This window comes from Balaenoptera physalus (assembly GCF_965194825.1).
Source record: "Balaenoptera physalus genome assembly, chromosome: 16".
Classification (NCBI taxonomy): Eukaryota; Metazoa; Chordata; class Mammalia; order Artiodactyla; family Balaenopteridae; genus Balaenoptera; species Balaenoptera physalus.
The window spans coordinates 61,646,291-61,669,268 of NC_138898.1; the positions used below are offsets into that span (position 1 = coordinate 61,646,291).

At 44.8% G+C, this 22,978-nt stretch overlaps 1 protein-coding gene and 1 long non-coding RNA gene across 2 annotated transcripts in view; one reads left to right on the forward strand and one right to left on the reverse strand.

Moving 5' to 3' along the window:
- The window catches only part of CARHSP1 (calcium regulated heat stable protein 1), a 268,272-nt gene that overhangs the window by 90,678 nt on the left and 154,616 nt on the right, over positions 1 to 22,978 (reverse strand). The window lies entirely within an intron of this gene.
- The window catches only part of LOC309646325, a 39,742-nt gene continuing 18,156 nt past the window's right edge, over positions 1,393 to 22,978 (forward strand). The window contains exon 1 of the long non-coding RNA XR_014255291.1: positions 1,393 to 8,713. This is a non-coding gene — a long non-coding RNA (uncharacterized lncRNA). The remainder of the gene's footprint in view (positions 8,714 to 22,978) is intronic.

A 22,978-nucleotide genomic window follows, 5' to 3' on the forward strand; every position in this document is an offset into this window, starting at 1 on the left:
CATCACTGGGTTCAAAACCAACCAGGGAATTAAAAAGAATAAGAGTAAAAAGAATACCTCGCACGATGGATAAATTAAATGTTGTACACCCAATACAATAAAATACTGTTTGGCAATGAAGAATGGATGAGGCTTGAAAACACCGTGCTGAGTGAAAGAAGCCAGACAGAAAAGATCTTGTAGTGTATGATTCCAATTACATGAAATGTCCAGAGCAGGAAAATCAACCTATAGAGATGTGAGATAGATTAAGGACTGGACAGTTAAGGGTTTGGGAGTGACTGCTAGCAAGTACAGGATTTCTTTTGGGGGTGATGAAAATATCCTAAATCTGATTCTGGTGATGGTTGCACAACTCTGCGAATATACTAAAAACTATTGAACTGTGCACTTTAAATGGGTAAATTATGTGGTATGTGTCAGATCTCAATACAATTAATTTGTTTTGCTTTTTTATAAATTATTAATTTATTTATTTTTGGCTGCATTGGGTCTTCATTGTTGAGCGCGGGCTTTCTCTAGTTGAGGCGAGCGGGGGCTACTCTTCATTGCGGTGCGCAGGGTTCTCATTGCAGTGGCTTCTCTTGTTGCAGAGCACGGGCTCTAGGTGCGCGGGCTTCAGTACTTGTGGCACGCGGGCTCAGCAGTTGTGGCGTGCAGGCCCTAGAGCGCAGGCTCAGTAGTTGTGGTGCACAGGCTTAGTTGCTCCGCAGCATGTGGGATTTTCCCGGACCAGGGCTCGAACCCGTGTCCCCTGCGTTGGCAGGTGGATTCTTAACCACTGCGCCACCAGGGAAGTCCCCAACTAATTCTTTTTAAAAGATGAGAATGAGTGAGGAAGACCAGAGTGGAAGCTGTTCATAGTCTAGATGAGAGTTGGAGATGGACTGGGGGTGGGGTTGGGGGTGGAGATGGAGGAAACGGGTTAGTATGTAGGCAGGTCAAATTGCTGAGAGCCTGGAACTGAGTGGGAGGGAAGAGAGAAGAATCGAGCATCGCTCTCAGATTTCTGGCTTGAGCAACTGGGTGAATGATGGTGCCAGTTACTAACATGGGGGAGAAGTCTGGGGGAGGCACAGGTTTGGAAGTAAAGTTAAGAGTAAGTTTCTTTTGGCTTCATTTTGGGGAGTTTGGGGGGTTTGTTGTTTTTATTTGTATTTTTGCTTCTTTTGAACTGTATTACATTTGAGAGGCCTGTTAGACATTATCCATACGGCGGTGGCAAGGAGTTAGTTCAACAGGAGTCTGGCCTAGAGGTAAAGATGTGTGGAGATGGTATGAGAGCCTGGAGGCCACCTAGGGAGGTGGGGCTAGAGCAGATTTGGGCCATAGACAGAGGCTGATACAAAGAGGGACCAACAAAGCAGACTGTCTCAAGTATAGGCCCCTGGGACCTGGTTTACTTTTTCATAGTACTTACCAGCATTTTCTTTCTCTCTCTCTCTCTCTCTCTCTCTCTCTCTCTCTCTCTCTCTCTCTCTCTCTCTCTCTCTCTCTCTCTCTCTCTCTCTCTGTGCAGCTTGTGGGATCTCAATTCCCGGACTAGGGATCAGACCTCGGCCCTCGGCAGTGAAAGTCCCGAGTCCTAACCACTGGACCACATTTTGAATAATTTTTGAATAACTGTTTACATAGCATATGCAGAGTTCTACAAGGGACCTTCAACCTAGATGCTACTCCTACAATTGCGTTCTATTACACTGATGAAATTAAGGTTGCTAATCAGTCGAGTTTAAGTAGAGAGACCATCTGGTTTGGCCCAACCTAATCATATTGGTCTTTTAATAGCAGAGTTTTCTCTGGTGGCAGAAGAGGAAGGCAGAGATGTGACAGATGAGAGGAGGTTCTCTGTTATTGAGATGTAGGGGGCCACGTGGAAGGATCTGAGAGTAGCCCCTGCAGGCTAAGGGGGCATCCCCAGCCACCAGCCTGAAAACGGGGGCCTCAAAACTAAATTCTGCCAGTCTGAATGAGGTGGCCCTTCCCCGGAGCTGTCAGAGAGCCCACCCCTTGGCTTTGGCCTGGTGAAGCCCAAGAGGAGAGCCCTTTGGAGCTGGCCTGGTCTTCTGATCTACAAAACTATGAGATCATACATGGGTACTCTTTTCCACCTCTAAGTTTGTGATAACTTATTGCACAGCAATAAAAAATGAACACGCATAACTAATGTGTCCCGTCCTACAAGCATCTTGATGAGAGAAACTGTCTTTCTCACAGTTCTGTCCTCAGCACCTAGCACAGTGCCTGGCACATAGCCGATGCTCAATAAAGGTTGAATGAATGCTTTCACCTCAGCTGATGCTAACTGCTTGCTAGGAGCTAGGGGCTGTCTGGGATACAAAGGTAGAAAAGAGTGCCTGCATGCTTTAAAGGCTTCTCAGATGGATTTTCATAGGGATTCAATAACAGCACTTACTTTCTCTTTTCCTGCCTTGCGCATCTTTCATGGAGGAGTGGATGACAGGTGGAGAAGTTATTCCTAGGCCACCATGGCTACTAGAAAAGCAAGACCGGGAATCTCCTGGTGGTCCAGTGGTTGTGACTCCGCACTTTCACTGCCGAGGGCCCGGGGTTCAATCCCCGGTGGGGGAACTAGGATCCCTCAAGCCGGGTGGCCAGAAAAAAAAGGCAAGACCAGCGCACTTTGAGGCCTACCAAGAAGGCCCAGACTCAATTATTCCAGGGGGTTGTGCTAGTCTGTTTTCTTCTTCCCCTGGTGGAATTATAAAACCCATTTGCAGGCTTCCCTGGTGGCGCTGTGGTTAAGAATCCGCCTGCCAATGCAGGGGACATGGGTTCGAGCCCTGGTCCGGGAAGATCCCACATGCCGCGGAGCAACTAAGCCCGCGCGCAACAACTACAGAGCCTGCGCTCTAGAGCCCACGTGCCGCAACTACTGAAGCCTGTGCGCCTAGAGCCCATGCTCTGCAACAAGAGAAGCCGCCGCAATGAGAAGCCCGCGCACCACAACGAAGAGTAGCCCCCGCTCGACGCAACTAAAGAAAGCCCGTGTGCAGCAACGAAGACCCAATGCTGCCAAAATTAATTAATTAATTAATTAATTAAAAAAAAAAAAAAAAACCATTTGCACACAGAAGGGGTACTTGGGGAAGAACTCCGCAGAAGTGTATCAGCTGCGTAATGCCTACTTCCTGGGAGGTTTAATGCCAAGATGCCTCAAAGGATCTGTTAGAGAACTCCAAAGGGCAAGAGGATTTAGGGCACTATTTCTTTTTTAATATAAATTTATTTATTTATTTGTTTATTTTTGGCTGCATTGGGTCTTTGTTGCTTTGCGCAGGCTTCTCATTGTGGTGGCTTCTCTTGTTGCGGAGCATGGGCTCTAGGCGCGTGGGCTTCAGTAGCTGTGGCTCGCAGGCCCTAGAGCACAGGCTCAGTAGTTATGGTGCACGGGCCTAGTTGCTCCGCGGCATGTGGGATACTCCCGCACCAGGGATCGAACCCGTGTCCCCTGCATTGGCAGGTGGACTCTCAACCACTGCGCCACCAGGGAAGCCCCTAGGGCACTATTTCTGATCACTGCTAATTTTTAGAAATTTTACAACCCCTACCCTGGTTCCAAAACCAGTGACCAGAGGAGACAGAAAACTGGGGAGACAGGAACCGCTGGACCATCTGCCTTGTCATTAGGTAGAGCCAAGTAGGGAGGGGCGCCACCCTATCATTACTCTCTGAGCAAAACATATTTTGCTGCTCCCAGGGCCCGTGCCATGACTCGGCATAAACAGCCAGTTGGTTTTTCTTCTTGAGACCCAAAACATTTATCTACCTGGGAGCTATGTTTTGGTCAGGGTCTAAAATAATTTAATGGAAATGGGAATCAGAGGCACTTTTTTTGCAGTATAACTAAGTTGTAATCCATACCTGGAAAGACAACCTAACCCCTCAACCACAAGGTTAGTGAGGATGTGGGCTTAGAGATAAGGCATTTGGCCAAGGTCATGCTGCTGTAAGCAGTTTGGGAGGGTAAGGGGCTTTAGGATGCAAACCAGATGGTCCAGGCTCCATAGAGGGGTCCTGCAAACTCGAACTTGGGAAATTGACTTAACCCCTTTGAACTCAACGTTCTTATCAGGGAAATGGGGAGGGCAGTTTCTACCTAAAGTGGCTGTTAAGGAACTACTTTCCCATCCAGAAATTGTGAGATGGTTCTTGTAAGAGAGAGAATGAGATGAGACCCCAGGCCTCCCGCATTCCGGACCCACCATCCTTTCACTCAAAACGATTCCTAGGCTGAGCACCCAGTGTGTGCCAGGGACAGGGACGGGGCTGCCTGAGGTTAAACAAATGGCAAAGATGACCACAGGGGTGGCTGATTAGGTCAAGTGGCCCACATCCTTCTGGGCTGTGAGCCGGCAAAACCTTAATGCCCTTAAAGTAAGGTCTTTTCTAGAATGACTGCTCATGGTTAGCCAGGTGTGCTGTAGATCCTGGGGTCTTGTTTACTTTTTTAAAAAACAGCTCAGGGGCTTCCCTGGTGGCGCAGTGGTTAAGAATCGGCCTGCCAAGGCAGGGGACACGGGTTCGAGCTCTGGTCCGGGAAGATCCCACATGCCGCGGAGCAACTAAGCCCGTGTGCCACAACTACTGAGCCTGCGCTCTAGAGCCCGTGTGCCACAACTACTGAGCCTGCGTGCCACAACTACTGAAACCCGCGCACCTAGAGCCCGTGCTCTGCAACAAGAGAAGCCACCGCAGTGAGAAGCCCGCGCACCACAACAAAGAGTAGCCCCTGCTCGCCGCAACTAGAGAAAGCCCGCGTGCAGCAATGAAGACCCAACGCAGCCAAAAATAAATAAATACATAAATTTAAAGGGCAATGAACTCTGTATTTGGCTAATATAAGGCTAGAAGTTTGTCACATAATGCACATTCTTGACAGAATTTTCTTAGCACGAATTGTAAACCAAATAATAAGCACTCCTCAAAGAGCCAGGTAACATGCTTTCTGTTGAGTATCTGAATCCCCACAACCAGGTAAGAGCAGTAGTAATTGCTCGTGTTTACTGAGCGCTTCCCTGTGGCAGGCACGGGGCCAAGGGCATACAGCAACTCATTTGTTTAATCCTCTCAAATGCCCTGTGATCTAAAACTGTCATGCACCCCTCTTTACAGGGGAGGATACCAAGCCGCAGAGAGGGCAGGTGCACAAAGTCTCAGAGGTAATAAAAACAAGGGAAGGGTTTCTTAATATAGGTTAAGCATAGACTTAGCAGACGAGTGACCCAGCTATGCACCCAACAGAATGGAAAACAGGTTCTCAAAAGCTTGTACACAAATGTTCATAACAGCACAAAGCACAATAGCTAAAAGGTGGAAACAACCCAGATGTCCATGGACAGATGAATAGGTTAACCAAAGGCGGTATAGCCTACAATGGAATATTACACAGCCACTAAAAAGGAAGCACTGATACCTGCTACGAAACGAATAAACCTTGAAAACATTACACTGAGTTAAAGAAGCCAGCCACAAAAGGCCACATGTTGTATGATTCCATTTATATGAAATATGCAGAATGGTCAAACCCAGAGACAGAAAACAGATTAGTGGTTGCCAGGGGCTGGTTATGGGGGTGGAAAGAGTGAGTACTTAATGGATATGGGGTTTTGGGGAGTGGGGTAATGAAAATGTTCCAGAAATAGTGGTGATGATTGCATAACATGGTGAATGGATGACATGTCATCAATGGTAAATTTTATTTTATGTACTTTACTATACTGAAAAGAATAACAAGGTAAAGGTTTGAGCCAGGGTATCCTCTCATCCCATAGCATATGCCTCTAACCACTATGCCATGCTTTACATTCTGTTAGAAGGTATTACTGTTCTCATTTTACAGATGGGGAAACTGAGGCATGGCGAGGAGATGGTGAAAATGGGATTCACACCTAGCTCTGCCTGTCTCAGAAGTCAAGCCTAAGAGCTGCCTCCCAAGGACAGGGAGCTCCTGGCTTTGGACGGGTTCAGCACCACTGCCATTTAGGGCCGTCCTGTGCACTGTAGGGTGTTTAGCTGCATCCCTGGTCTACCCACCGGATTCCTATAGCAACTGTGACAAACAAAAATGCCTCCAGAACTGGCACTGGGTTGTTCAATGACTCAACTTACTTTTCTACTAATAAGCCTAAAAATAAACTGCTGACTTGGGAAATTATTTTCAAAGACATTTGAAAATGAGGGTGGAGAATATCTATGTGTTAAAAGTAAAATTCATTTAACCTCACACTTAGTCATTCATTCATTCTTTCAACAAATATCGGCCAAACGCCTTTCCTGGCCCCCACACTCAAGGTCTGGATGGAGGCAGAAAAAAAGAAATCTTGCTTTGAGGCAGTAATCTGGGTCCCCTGGCTGATGAGGCTGGCTCATCCTTCCAGCTGGAAATGCCCTTTCTCAGAACCCCTCTCTCCCATCTCTTAGGACACTTAGACACAGAGCACAGCTAAGCTACAGGGCTCTACGGCCGGTCAGGAGGTAGTTCTTTCCTTCCATAGCCCTTGCTCAGGAAATATTTTTGATTGAATCAACGAATACACATGCTGGCAATAGGCAGATTTCTTGCGCCACTGTTAGGAGTGCGGTAACTGTTGCAAGCAGCAACTGGATTTCATCTGCCAGATGGGAACTCAGGGAATTTAAATTAATTAAAATAATGGCATTTGATATCAAGGTTGATAGGGAAAGAGTCTCAGGTTCTGAGGGCAAGAAACCAGCTTGAGAACACCAAGGTCCCTTTCGTCTTAAAGAAAATTACACACAAAAAAGGGACAACGTTTATTAAGCATTTACTATGTGCCAGACACCCTGGTGAGTGTTCTCTTTTTTTTCTTTAAATAGTCCAGAACCTCCAAAGACTTAATACAGAAACATATCCTATATTAATAACTACCATATTTCTTTAGAAAGTAGTTTTTTTTTGTTTTTTGTTTTTTAAATTTTATTTATTTATTTTTGGTTGTGTTGTGTCTTCATTTCTGTGCGAGGGCTTTCTCTAGTTGCGGCAAGCGGGGGCCACTCTTCATCGCGGTGCGCAGGCCTCTCACTGTCGCAGCCTCTCTTGTTGCAGAGCACAGGCTCCAGACGCGCAGGCTCAGTAGCTGTGGCTCACGGGCCTAGTTGCTCCGTGGCATGTGGGATCCTCCCAGACCAGGGCTCGAACCCGTGTCCCCTGCATTGGCAGGCAGGTTCTCAACCACTGCGCCACCAGGGAAGCCCTAGAAAATAGTTTTTATTCACAAATAATCTCTGCTCCTCCCCGGCATGTCTACCAAAGTAAAGCAGAAAGGGAATTCTTTTTTTTAAATACATTATTTATTTATTTATTTATTTATTTATTTTTGGCTGCGTTGGGTCTTTGTTGCTGTGCACGTGCTTTCTCTAGTTGCAGAGGGGGCTACTCTTTGTTGCAGTGCAGGGCTCCTCATTGCGGTGGCTTCTCTTGTTGCAGAGCACGGCTCTAGGCACGTGTGCTTCAGTAGTTGTGGCACATGGGCTCAGTAGTTGTGGCTCGTGGGCTCTAGAGCACAGGCTCAGTAGTTGTGGCGCACGGGCTTAGCTGCTCTGCGGCATGTGAGATCGTCCCAGACCAGGGCTCCAATCGTGTCCCCTGCATTGGCAGGCGGATTCTTAACCATATGCCACCAGGGAAGCCCCTGGGAATTCTTATCTATACTTCAAGTTTCTACATTTTGAGAGAGCCTTTTGAATTTCTTTAAACATCAACAATAGTATCTTTAAGTGGCGAAGAACAATGTGTTTCAGGATTTGGTGTTATTGAGATATTTTTTCTCACAATAAGAAAAATCAAGGCCTAGAGAAAAAATGACCTTTTACCCGAGTCCTAATTTAACCACTTTGTACTTGTTTTTTATTTATTATTATTCAGAGGTTAATTCTGCTATTGACTTGAAGTAACTTCCCAAGAAAATGAGTGCAAGAGGGCAGTGGTAAAATACAACTAAGACAGAATTAAATTCTTAGATGCTCTAAGAGTAGAAATTCAAAAGAAGAGGGCAGAGAAAACAAATCTTCAATTAATAAATCTACATGATTGCTATAGCCCTGCTTCAAATGTTGCATTTAATTAACTGGGCCAAATTTAAATTGAACTGCCCTGATTCTCTAGGAGAATGACTGTCATTCCGGAGTCGTGTTTTTTTTTTTTTTTTTTTTAATCAAACGATGCCACAAACATTTCTGGAACACCTACTAAGTTGGTCATTACCCTAAACATCGGAGCCATTTATGTTAGATCATTTCTATTGTTACTTATCGACTCTGATTTGCTTTATCAATTCAAAAACGAATATGTTTGTATCTCTATTACATTCAAGGCTTCGAAGAGGGTGGAAAGTGGTTTGGGCTTTTTCGGTTTCACTTGAACTTATGATGTTACCTGGCTTGTTTTATTTCGCCTTCACGTAACAACTTGACTTTTGTGCTTTTAGCCACAATACTGTGCACAAGAAAATTAACAGTGGTTTCCTTGGAGGAAGTGGCGGGGGGGGGATTCCGTGTCTACTTTTTACTTTACTTTTCCACAGGAATTAGTAAACTATGGCCCGTGGACCAAATATGGAAGCACTTGTTTGTAAAAATAACTTTTATTGCAGGGGGTAAGGTAGGGGAGGGATAAATTGGGAGATTGGGATTGACATATACACACTACTGTATATAAAATAGATAACTAGTAAGGACCTACTGTACAGCACAGGGAACTCTACTCAATACTCTGTAATGACCTACATGGGAAAAGAATCTAAAAAAGAGTGGATATATGTATATGTGTAACTGATTCACTTTGCTGTCACCTGAAACTAACACAACATTGTAGATCAACTATATGCCAATAATTTTTTTTTAAATTTTCCATATTAAAAAAAATAAGTTTTATTGGAACACAGCATTCATTCATGTATGTATTGTCTATGGCTGCTTTCACCCTACAAAGGCAGGATTAGAAGCTGCAATAAAGACCAGAGGTCATATGGCCCGCAAAGCCAAAAGTACTTACTATCTGGCCCTTGATGGAAAGTGTGTCGATTCCTGCTGTACTGTTTGAATTTTTTTTGAATCATGTGCATATAATACTGTAATAATAACATTTGGAGGAAGTACACATCAAAACTATATAGCATTCAAGCAGAGCTACAGGGAACCTCTGAGATGAGAAGGCTGAGACCCCAGGGCTCAGGAGCGGGTCGGTGGTAGGGAGTCCAGGCGGCCCTTATCTGAGACTTCCACCTTGTACCATTTTTCTTGGTTGTTTCATCTGGTACAATGGGTTCCCAGCCATGGAACACCTCTTCTGTCCCCTTTCCCCCCCAGGGTCACCAGAACTTCTCTAGCACTTTCTGATCCACATTATACAAGTCACCCCAAAGCAGTTTCTCAGCGCATGTCCCAGGACCTTCAGCATCACCATCCCAGGAAAGTCCTGTTAAACATCCTGCCTGGGACTTCCCTGACAGTCCAGTGGTTAAGACTCTCCACTTCTACCGCAGGGGGCGTGGGTTCAATCCCTGGTCGGGGACGTAAGGTCCTTCATGCCTCGCAGTGCGGCCAAAAAAACATCCTGTACCAGGAAGACTCTTTCAAGTAGGTTTAGGGTGAGACTGGGGCTGGGCATTTTTACGTGCCCCACCGGCGGTGCTGACTCACACCCTTGGCAGCCTGTTGGGCTTTGCTGGTGTCCAGCATCCCCACCCTCACCCCACAGTGGACAAAGCCCAGTCTGATAGTTATAACAGCTCTGATGTGATGGGCACTCACGTGCCAGGCTCCTGAGTGCCAGGCTCCGTCCTGAGTGCTTCCCATGCATTCATTTGCATGTCCTGACAACCCCAGGAGCGGAGCCATGCTTGTAGTTGTCCAGTGTGTGTATCTTACAAAGCGTGGGGCAGCAGGTCAGTGTTGGGCAGGGGCAGGGAGAAGGAGGAGTCAACTATGGGGCTGGGGGGATGCAGAGGAATTTTTAAGGTGTTCATTTTGATAGTGGGGGAGGGGGATACATGACCCTATGCATCTGTAAAACTGAGAGAACCTCACCAAGAGTGAACTTTATTGGGGCTTCCCTGGTGGCGCAGTGGTTAAGAATGTGCCTGCCAATGCAGGGGACACGGGTTCGAGCCCTGGTCCGGGAAGATCCCACATGTCGTGGAGCAGCTAAGCCCGCGAGCCACAACTACTGAGCCCATGTGCTACAACTACTGAAGCCCACACGCCTAGAGCCTGTGCTCCACAACAAGAGAAGCCCGCGCACTGCAACGAAGAGTAGCCCCCGCTTGCTGCAACTAGAGAAAGCCCGCGTGCAGCAACAAAGACCCAATGCAGCCAAAAATAAATAAATAAAATAAACATTAAAAAAAAAAGGAGCGAACTTTATTGTACACAAATGTTTTAAAAAATCAAGAGGGATATTGGGGGATCCTAGGACAGAATGCAGACAGTAACAAGTGAATCTATATTGCAAGTGTTCGACATAACCTCATTTGAAGGGAGTGGGGGAAAACAGGAGCTGACACATGACTTTGGAAAATGGTATTTTTAATGAAAAATATAAAGCTAAAATCAAAGCACTGGGGACTTCTCTGGTGGCACAGTGGTTAAGAATCCACCTGCCAATGCAGGGGACACGGGTTCAAGCCCTGGTCTGGGAAGATCCCAGAGGCCATGAAGCAACTAAGCCCGTGCACCACAACTACTGAGCCTGTGTTCTAGAGCCCACAAGCCACAACTACTGAAGCCTGTGCGCCTAGAGCCGATGCTGTGTAACAAGAGAAGCCACTGCAATGAGAAGCCCACGCACCACAACGAAGAGTAGCTCCCGCTCGCCACAACTAGAGAGAGCCCGGCGTGCAGCAACGAAGGCCCAACGCAGCCAAAAAGTAAAATAAATAAATAAATAAATAAATAAATTTATTTTAGAAAAAGCTTGTACATACAACAGCCTCAAAATGGAAGCAGCCCAAATGTCATCTCTTGAATGGACCAACAAAACGTGGTCTATATCTATTGGCCTATTATTCAGCCATAAGAAGGAATGAAGCACTGACGCATGCTACAAAGTGGATGAACCTTGGAAACATTATGTACTGTGAAAGAAGCCAGTTACAAATAACAACATATTGTATGATTCTATTTGTAGGAAATGTGCAGAATAGGCAAATCCATAGACAGGAAGTAGATTAGCAGTTGCCAGGGGTTGCGGGGTAGGGGGGGTGGGGGAAGTGACCACTCTCGGATCTGGGTTTCTTTTGGGGGTGATGAAAATTTCCTGGGATTAGAATTATGGTTACACGACTTTGTGAGTATACTAAAATCCAAACTGTACACCTTAAAAGGGTGAATAATGGGTTTTTGAGTTATATCTCAATTAAAAATGTATAAAGAGGGAGGGATAAATTGGGAGATTGGGATTGACATATACACACTACTATATATAAAATAGATAACTAATAAGAACCTGTTATATAGCACAGGGAACTCTACTCAATACTCTTTAATGGCCTACATGGGAAAAGAATCAAAAACAAAAAAAGTGAGTATATGTATATGTATAACTGATTCACTTTGCTGTACATCTGAAACTGACACAACATTGTAAATCAACTATACTTCAATAAAAATTTTTAAAAAAAGGAACTAGAATAATAACATGTAAGAGTATGACTGAGATAAAATGTTTTGATATATTTATATTGTTCACAGAGAAGGTAGGGATGTTAATTAACATTAAACTTATTGTGTTAAAATTTTTAACAGTAAAAAAATGTATAAAGTAAAAAAAAACTGCTGATAATCTCAATAACATACTTCATTTAACCCAATTACATCCAAGCTTATCATTTCAACAGGTAATTGACATAAAAGGTTGATAATGAGACATTTTACATCATTTTTCTTACTAAATCTTTGAAACCTGGCATATATTTCACATTTACAACTTATCTTAATTTAGATGTTAAAATTTCATTGGGAAATACTTGACCTCCATTTAGATTTCATAAAATTTCCCTTTGGAAAAAGTAGAGTCAAAATGTTATCAGGAGCTGTTTAAATGGTATTTCTATGTATTTTCAAATTTCCTTTGAAGATAATATATTAATTTAAAAAAAAAGTAGAACGCCATATCCAAGTCATTTCAAACACACTTGAAAGTTTTCCAGTAACAGAATCAAGCATCAGTTTTTAAAACTGAATTAATTAACCTTAAATTCAATTAGAGGTTCAGCTCCTCAGTTGCACTATTTATATTTCAAAGGCCCAATTGCCACATGGGGCTGGTGGCTGGCATTCTGGGCAGCCCAGATATAGAATATTTCCATCATGGCAGAAAGTTTGGCTGACAGCACAGTGTTTGTTAGAGGGTTATTACGAGGATTAACTGAAGTGATGGATGTAAGGGCTTCGTCAGCTCTGTGCCTGTCCACCTCGCAATAGAGTGCTGGATACCATGCAGGTATTTCAGCGGGGCACCCTCCAAGTAGCCCAGACTTCCAAGCCCAAGTCTGTCCGTCATGCCTTATCCTCTCTTCCCACTTGTAAACCTATCCTGCCTCCTCAGAGCTCTTAAACGAGTCCCCCGCCTCCGTCCATCCCCGCCTGTTCGAGTTCAGGCCAAGGTTCCTTCTCGCCCTCCCGTGCTTTTCTTTTGCTGTCTTCCCCCTCCCCCCTCCAAGAGTGATCCCAGTTTCCCAGGGGCACGCCCAGGTCCATCCAGGTACTCTCCACATCTAAGCCATTCCTCCACACAGCAGCCACAGTCATCCTTTCAAAATGCAATTTGACGGGATAACCTCCCTTAAGAACCTTCTAAACCCTGCCTTGCTTGATCTGGGCCCTCCCTGCCAGCCTCTCCACCCCACCTTGAATCTGAAGGCCTCAGGGCCTTTCTGGAGATGCCTGATCCTCTTCCCTCCAACAACCTTCGTCCCAGGTGACTTCACTCACTTTCTTAAGGTCACCTGTAGCACCCTATTACTGTACCTTATACTTCTCCTTCACAGCCATTGTTGCAGTTGATTAAAAGTGCTGATGACTTAACACACGTTCTTACGTGTCTTGCCTTTTTCCCACTAGATGTGTTTCTTCAATGAGGCAGAGCCACATTCCCAGGGCCAGGTACACATAAGTGCTCAATAAATGTGAGCTGAAATTTTTTTTTAATGTAGATTTAAAAAAAAAAGTCTGGGGTCTTCCCTGGTGGCGCAGTGGTTAAGAATCCGCCCGTCAATGCAGGGAACATGGGTTCGAGCCCTGGTCCGGGAAGATCCCACATGCCGCGGAGCAACTAAGCCCGTGCGCCACAACTACTGAGCCTGCGCTCTAGAGCCCGCGAGCCACAACTACCGAGGCCCGCGCGCCTAGCGCCCGTGCTCCGCAACTGGAGAAACCACCGCAATGAGAAGCCGGCACACCGCGACGAAGACCCAACAGAGCCAAAAAAAAAAAAAAAAAGTCTGGGACTTCCCTGCCGGTCCAGCAGTTAAGACTACACGCTTCCACTGCAGGGGGCGCGGGTTCCATCCCTGGTCGGGGAACTAAGACCCCGCACGCCCCAAGTGCAGCCAAAAAATAAGTTAAAAAAAAAAAAAAAAGTCTGCCTCCTCCATCGGAGTGGAATGTGTTCTCCGTAGGGTAGTAACTGCCCTTATCTCCTTCACGTTAGACTCCACAGGAAAGACTCAAATAGCGCCTAAAGGAACAAAGCTATTCGTTTGTAGGTTTTGTAGGTTTCTCGGAGCCAGGATGTCAGTGGCAGCTGTGGGAACTAGCAGAGCTTTGTAGCCGCCCCACCTACTAAGGTGAAGCCCCGCACCTTTCTCCAATGTTCCAACCTCACACTCGGCACGCAACCCTCTCCCTGTCTGTGGGGTTCCGAAGGTTGAATATTCTCTGTGCAGGTAAAGCCAGGGGGGGCATCCAATGTATGGGGAACCACAAAAAACATGCAAAAGAAAGCTGAAGACGGTGTTTAAATGTGGGCCTGAATGTCAGTTACAAAGGGATGGGAGTAAGGGCTGCGAGCTTCAGATGAAACCGAGGGAGGAAAGGGATCTTACAAGTTTATGGAGATAGAACAAATGCTCAGTATTTTCATGTTCACTTACATGACTTCAGCTCTGGACTGGTGTGATTCTGGATTTGAAGTTGTTTTTTTTGTTTGTTTGTTTTGTTTTTTTGAAGGGGGAAATGTTATGATATTTCTAAATACAACAGTCCATTCAGCTGTACTCAATAAGGTAATCTTGTTCCTTCCTTGGAAGATAATAGGTAACAAAAGTGATTTAAGGGATTTTCAAGGGTAATTAGGACTGCACTTGGGCATCTGTGCCCATCTTGGAGCCTGGGTTCTGTGGAGGAGCCCTTTCAGTCATTATTCTGGTTAGACTGATAAAGCTCCCCCTTCGCTCTCCACCCTAACCCTAGCCTCTGTCCCCCACACCCATCCTTCCATTAGCTGCTCAAAGACCCAACCCAGTTTTGGTCGATTCAGTCAACTTCCAAAGGAACAACGCCAAAAGCAAGAGAATGAGACACAGGCTCAACTACAAAGGAAAAGGTCAAAGGCTTATTTGCAAATCACCCGTTCACATACCTAAAACCCCCCGGAGAAGAAACCAACCAGCTACGGAAGGCAATTCAAGATTTCTATAAGTTGGCCCATGGCAAGCTCTACCTCCCTGAAATCAATAGCTTTCTTAGAAACCGACAATCAAGTTGGAAAACATGATTCTAAAAAACATACCTTGTTTTTGTCTTGTGCCCCTCCAGGCATCCAGAAACCACCTGCAGCCTAAGCTGGTGCCAGGGGTGTTAGGGGGACGTCCCCTCAGGAATTGGGGGACATATATCCCTTTGGCCCTCTGGCTATACACAGGCTTCCGTTTCCTTTTCTGAGGTGGCCTTGACTTTGACGGCATGGTGAATCTCAAGAAAGTAAGTTCTCTGGGAGCATGAAGGGCGTCTTGCGCTTGGGAGACCCAGCACTGAAGGGAAGGAGATCGGGTCCTACCCTTCTTGGCCTCCAGCCTATTGTAGGCTCCCTCCCACCGCCACCCCTTCCCCACCCCTAGCTCTTCCGAAGGCAGGGTATGGAATCCTTGCTCATTTGCATAGCTTAAAGGTTTACGCAAGGTGTGGTTCCAGGACAAAAGAAGGACTACTCTAAAGTAATTTTGAAGCCTCTACCTTGTATTGAAGTACATGCAAAACCCCCTCATATTTGGACTTTCACTCAAATATTCGCTATGACATTTTGCCAGCTAGACAGCTATAGATAGGTAGATAAAATGATAGAATCCATTTAGTAATGGTCCAAATCAGTGTCTACCATTTAAACACTATGCATTTCACAAATGAACTTATCTACTAAACAGAAACAGACTCACAGACATAGAGAAGAGACCTGTGGTTGCCAAGGGGGAGGGGGGGTGGGAGAGGGATGGAGTGGGAGTATGGGATTAGCAGATGCAAACTATTATATATATTGATAGAATGGATAAACAACAAGGTCCTACTGTATAGCACAGGGAATAGCACAGGGAATTCAATATCCTGTGATAAACCATAATGGAAAAGAGGATGAAAAAGAATGTATATATATGTATAACTGAGTCACTTTGCTGTACGGTAGAAATTAACACAACACTGTGCATCAACTATACTTAAATAAAATAAATTAAAAAAAAATAAACACTGTGCATTTCATCTCACCCATTCTTTCCCTGAAGACTTAGCCCTTCATGGGTCCCAGAGTTAGCTTCTGCTGGGTACCTTTGGGGCTACAGAATCAAGCCCACTTTAGATAATATCCCTATAACCTTTACACATTATTTCATTGTTTAATTACATTACAGTACAGGTTCTTTCCATAGTTAAAGGAAACATAATTTTATATAACAGGGCTGGTGGTGCAGTGGTTAAGAATCCGCCTGCCAATGCAGGGGACACAGGTTTGAGCCCTGGTCCAGGAAGATCCAACGTGCCACGGAGCAACTAAGCCCGTGCGCCACAATTACTGAGCCTGCACTCTAGAGCCCACGAGCCACAACTACTGAGCCTGTGTGCTGCAACTACTGAATCCTGTGTGCCTAGAGCCCGTGCTCCGCAACAAGAGAAGCCACCACAATGAGAAGCCCGCTCACTGCAACGAAGAGTAGCCCCTGCTCGCCGCAAGTAGAGAAAGCCCACGCGCAGCAACAGACCCAACACAGCCAAAAATAAATAAATAAATTTATTAAAAAAAAAAAAAGAGTTTGCAACAATACTACAACTATAATTGTTGCAGGCAAAAATCATTAAAAAAGTAATAATTTTATATAACATGATTGCATGCCACCCATACTGTACAATATTGATGCATACTTCACAAAGCTCCCGTTAATGAGTTCATTAATGTGAAATAATCAGGTAATTTAAAAAGCTTTATATTTTGCAGAAATCCTTACTAGGTTGTCATACAGGTGTTTGGGAATGTTTTAATAATACGTTTGGGAACATATTATTTAGCTGAAAATGCATTATTCTTTTTTTTAAGTAATAGGATATACTAATAACAACAAATACCCTAGAAATAACTCAAGTGTCCATCAACAGGAGAATGGTTAAATTATTTTTAGTATAATCATACTATGGAATACTCTACAGCAATAAAAAAGAACAAATTACTGAGACATATGACAGCATGAATGACTCTCGCAAACATGTATCACTTTATTTACATGAACTAAGAAGGGGCAAAACTAATCAATGGTGCTAGAACTTGGTGTCATGGTTACCACTGGATGGGGAGTGGGGAAGGGGGATGGGGGGACATTTGGGATACTGGAAATGTTATATTAGTTGGTGTTCATCTGCATGGTGGTTGCAGGATGTGTCCATATGTAAAAAGTCATCAAAAAAATGATAAAGTCATCAAGCAGTACACTTAAAATCAGGGCACTGAATATAAGTCGATTCTCACTGTTCACAATAGCTATGTTCTGTAAAGAGCGTCACCACAAACACTGAGTTAGTAAAACTGAACCAGTTGTTCCTGCGGAGAATTCAGGGCTGGGTTCCTGGGAGTCTCTGGTCACAGTTTCATCAACCAATCAATACATAACCTTGTTTTATGTGTGTTTCTGGGGTTTTTTTTGTTGTTGTTTTGTTTTGTCTTTTTAAACTTTCAAAACGGATGCATAGGGGCTTCCCTGGTGGCGCAGTCATTGAGAGTCTGCCTGCCAATGCAGGGGACACGGGTTCGAGCCCTGATCTGGGAAGATCCCACATGCCACGGAGCAACTAGGCCCGTGAGCCACAACTACTGAGCCTGCGCGTCTGGAGCCTGTGCTCCTCAACAACAGAGGCCGCGATAGTGAAGAGGCCCGCGCACCGCGATGAAGAGTGGCCCCCGCTCGCCGCAACTAGAGAAAGCCCTCGCGCAGACACGAAGACCCAACACAGCCACAAATAAATAAATAAATAAATAAATAAATGGATCATCACGTTTAAAAAAACAAAACAAACAAAAAAACAGGTGCATAGCTTTATTCATCTACTTAGATCTGACCTTTTCATGGAGCTTCGGCCAAATTGTGTGTTTCTGTTTAAAGGCACCTTATTTAATGTACACTGTTGTGTCATGTACGTTGAATGCAGGGCCAGTAGCGCTACAGTTTGTGCCTGATGGAGCTTTTCTAACACGTGCGTTTTCTCCTTAAAGTACATCACACCTTCCTGCACTTAGGAACATAGCACCTCAGCACAACGCTTGGGGGCCACTTTAAACAGTAAAATCCACAAAAAGTGCAAATGTGCAAAAAACGTAGCACTAAATAGACCACGGAAGGACACTGGTGCTCAATATCAGAGCCAAAACAAAAGGCAGGGTGTTGGTCGCCTTGTTTGAATTTAGCTGGGAATCTGCTTGTCGGGTGACTCAGATATTTGTCAAAGACTTCGGAAATACCGTGAGTGTGCATTTAAGGGTTACAAACATATTTTAGTGAGTAAGTGAATTCACAAATACGGAATCCATGAATGATGAGGATAGGCTATTTTATAACTCAATGAAAAAGTCTGAAGAAAATAGAGTGTAGGTTCTTGCCATCAGAAAATTTGCTACCGGGCTTCCCTGGTGGCGCAGTGGTTGAGAATCTGCCTGCCAATGCAGGGGACACGGGTTTGAGCCCTGGTCTGGGAAGATCCCACATGCCGCGGAGCGACTAGGCCCGTGAGCCACAATTGCTGAGCCTGCGCGTCTGGAGCCTGTGCTCCGCAACAAGAGAGGCCAATAGTGAAAGGCCCGCGCACCGCGATGAAGAGTGGCCCCCACTTGCCACAACTAGAGAAAGCCCTCGCACAGAAACGAAGACCCAACACAGCCATAAATAAATAAATAAATAAATATAAAAAAAAAAAAAAAAAAAGAAAAGAAAATTTGCTACCCACTACATTTTATTTTTTAATTATTTATTTATTTTTGGCTGTGTTGGGTCTTCGTTGCTGCGCGGGCTTTTTCTAGTTGCGGGGAGCAGGGGCTACTCTGTTGCAGTGCGCGGGCTTCTCATTGCGGTGGCTTCTCTTGTTGTGGAGCACGGGCTCTAGACGCGCAGGCTTCAGTACTTGTGGCACGTGGGCTCAGTAGTTGTGGCTTGCAGGCCCTAGAGCACAGGCTCAGTAGTTTTGGTGCAGGGGCTTAGTGGCTCTGCGGCATGTGGAATCTTCCCGGACCAGGGCTTGAACCCATGTCCCCTGCATTGGCAGGCAGATTCTTAACCACTGTGCCACCAGGGAAGTCCCCCACTACATTTTCATGACTACACTTAACTGGTTGCCAGCACTGTTCTTAAATCTCTCTGTGTCTCTCCTTTTCTCCCTCTGCTGAGTATACAGTCTGTCTCCATTCACACCACAGACAAATATTGAGTGCCTCCTGAATGCCAAGGCACCGCCCTATGAAATCAATGACAGAATTCTAGGAAATTAACAACAGGCTCTTGGTGCAACTTCTCTACAAAATTGTAGTAGATTTTTTTCTTAAATAGAAAGAATATGGACACATGGTAAAAAAATCAAAATGCTAATAGTCTAGAAAGGCATTGAAAGAAAAGCAAAAACTTCCCCTGTGATCCCGAGGTTCTTACACTGGTTAACCGAGCTGGCTTGAGAGTAGGACTCCCTGACATGCCTCAGTTTCTTCATATGGGACCAGTCATAGTATTTAATTCAGAGGCTTGATCCACGTTTGCCTGTACATGGGAAGTCTGTCTTCTTTCCCTCAATAAACAGTTATTGAGCACCTGTTATAGCTCAGGTGCTGTTGCAGGCACTGGGGCTATAGCAGAGATTAAAAAAGACATATACACACACAAATCCCTCCCCTTGAGGAGCTTACACTCTAGTGCAAGGGGTGCAAAATGAAACAAAACAAGTCCATTATTAAGTCTATTAAAACATAGCAGGTACTATGGAGAAAAAGAAAGGAAATTAGGGGACTAGGGGGTTTGCGGAGGTGGGTAGAGCATTAGAGGGAGTGGCAGCTTTAACCAGAGCAGCTAGGAATGCTAGGAGGTGACTTCACAAAGGGAGTTAGCCAGGAGGCTTTGGGGAGAATAGCAAGTGCATAGGCCCTGAGGCAGGTCTGGGCAAGGTTTACCGGACAAAAACGGCACAAAGAGGCACAGTGGGTGAGTGGAGAGAGCTAGGAGAAGAGTACATGAGAGCCAAGAAGTAGGGAGTGGGTGTGCTGGCCGCCGGGGGTCAGGACCTTGGCTATTACTCTGGGTGACACAGGGTACCAACAAAGAATTTTTGAGCACGGAAGTGACATTGTCTGGGCCCCTTCAGACAGCATGAATGATTTCTGCTGAGTCTTTTCAGAGGTTTGCATGTGTAGATAAACCAACACACAGGGCTGCCTTCATGGTTATACAGCGTGTGTGGTTGCACATAGGCTGGTGCCCAGAAGGCCTCCACACTGGTTGCCAGCTTGAAACCCTTTGTAATTTTTGAACAAGAGGCCTGGCCTGCCCCTCACTGGCCTGAGGGCCCCCCGGGGGCCAGGACAGTACCTGTTTGTGTTTATAGCCAGTGCCTAGCACAATGCCTGATGTGAAGGGTGGCCTCAGCAAAGGTTGACAGTTAGTAATACTAGGGGCTAAATTCCCACACTTTCATGCATGCGTTTGCTCCTCCCACAAGCATTGATTGAGCACCTAGTATATACAGGACCCTGAACAATAAGTCTTCTGAATACGAACATGAAAGGTTTTTAATCCCCACCTTGCTTAGCTTCCAGCCTAATTTTACATGTACAGGTAACACCCAATGACTATTTGTCATCAATAGTTCTCTGAATACAGGGACAGGTGGTGAACAGAGAGACAATTTGCCATGATTGCACCATCTTAGTCCAACCTACCGATCTGAAACCATTTGCTTTCTTTAAAAAAAAAATCTACTGACCAAATTATATATTCTATACAAACCATGAAAAATGCTCAAAAATGTTAAATGGCTAATGTACAGGTTAATCAAAATTTGCACGCATTGGGCTCTTTCCCCCAACTCCAGTTACTTTAATTTTAGTACCAGATGACAAAGGAGGGTTTTGCAAACTTTGGTCATTTCTTTCAACACTTCCTGAGGCTATTCTTTTAAAAGAGAGATTCTGGGGAACTCGACTCAATATTTTGTAATCACCTATAAGGGAAAAGAATCTGAAAAAGAATATATACATATACATATATGTATAACTGAATCACTTTGCTGTACACCTGAAATTAACACAACATTGTAAATCAACTATACTTCAACTAAAAAAAAAAAATCAAAAGAAAGTAAAAATAAATAAATCAATAAAATAAAAGAAAGATTCTGCTTAATGGGAAAAGATTTCATTGCCTGGGATTTTTCCAGAAGGACGTGAGTGAGGGTTGATTTCAAGTTTCTAAATGAACGAAGGGCTTCTGAGAGTGAGTGTGTGGTGGACATGCTCTGTACAGGCGGACAGCTTTGCTGGAGTCCTGATTCCACTGCCATCTAGCTGGGGGGGCCACCATCTATGTGGGGGGCCTTGAGGCCTGGGCAAGACACCCTCTGCATCCTTTTAAAAAAACACTTCTCGGGACTTCCCTAGTGGCACAGTGGTTAAGAATCCGCCTGCCAATACAGGGGACATGGGTTTGATCCCTGGTCCAGGAAGATCCCACATGCTGCGGAGCAACTAAGGCCGTGCACCACAACTACTGAGCCTGTGCTCTAGAGCCCACGAGCCACAACTACTGAGCCCGCGTGCCACAACTACTGAAGCCCACGTGCTGCAACTACTGAAGTCCATGCACCTAGAGCCTGTGCTCCGCAACAAGAGAAGCCACCACAATGAGAAGCCCGCATACCATAACAAAGAGTAGCCCCCGCTCACCGCAACTAGAGAAAGCCCGCGCGCAGCAACGAAGACCCAACAGAGCCAAAAATAAATAAATAAATAAATATTAAAAACCACTTATAAAACAGTACTGGCAGGGTTTTGCTTCTGTTTTTGGCCATGCTGTGCAGCATTCGGGATCTTAGAACCTGTGCCCCCTGCAGTGGAAGCGCAGAGTCTTAACCACTGGACCGCCAAGGAAGTCCCTAAAGCAGTACTGGCAGTTTTTTAACAAGCATAAATTTCTCATCCAACCTGCCGGTCCACTCTTAGGTATCTACCCAAAACATGCGGCCATACAGACCTTCGGGTCAACATTTCTAGGGGCGTTATTCACAATAGCCCAAAACTGGAAGAATTGAATGTCCATCAGCTGAATGGATAAATAAAACATGGTCTAGCCATACCACAGAATATTATTGAGCCATAAAAAGGAAGGAAGTACTGACACAGGCTGAATACAGATGAATCTTGAAAACATGATGCTCAGTGAAAGAAGCCAGATGCAAAAGGCCACAGAGAGTAGGAATTCCAATTATATGAAATGTCCAGAATGAGCAAATGCATCGAGACAGAAAGTGGATTAGTGGTTGCCTGAGGCTGGTGGAGCAAAGGGGATTAACTGTAAATGGACCCAGGGGATCCTTTGAGAGTGACGGAAAGATTCTAAAATTAGATTATAGTGAAGGTGGCACACGTCAGGTAAACTTACTAAAAATCATTGGATTGTTCTCTCTAAATGGGTTAATTTTATGATGTGTAAATTATGCCTCAATAAAGGTAAAAAATACAACCCTTCTAATGTTGATGTAAAATCTGCTGCAGATATAACCGCTAGTTAAATATGCAGCTACTTGAGTCGTAAGTACTTTAAAAAGGACTCACTGGCCTGACAAACTGCTACTCCTTACAAAACCCCTCACACTTAGCTACCCTAGGTCCCTGGGGTTCCTCTGATGTCAGTTGCCGCTTTACTTCTCTTTTTGCATTTATTTTTTTGTTATTATTTTTAAAAAACTTTATACAGGGACTTCCCTGGCAATCCAGTGGTTAAGACTCCGTGCTTCCAATGCAGGGGGCGACGTTTCCATTGCTGGTGGAGGAATGAAGATCCCACATGCCTTGAGGCCAAAAAAAAATTTTTTAATGCAATTTTGAAAGGTTACTTTCCACTTACAGTTATTATAAAATATTGGCTGTATCGCCTGTGTTGTACAATACATTCTTGAGCCTATCTTAGACCCAATACTTTGTACCTCCCTCCCCTCACTCCCCCATAGCACCTCCCCAACCACTGGTTGGTTCTGTGAGTCTGTTTCTTTTTTGTTATATTCACCAGTTTGTTGTGTTTTATAGATTGCACGTATAAGTGATATCATACAATATTTGTCTCTCTCTGCCTCCACACTTTTGTTCCAGCAGTTTCCATGGCCCACAGGAGATGAAATTCTGGACATTTTTCAGAGTCTTCCTCAGATTTCTGCTCTTTCTGAAGCCGTCTCCACTGACCCCACTCTCTACACTCTACCCCGACCCCACGCC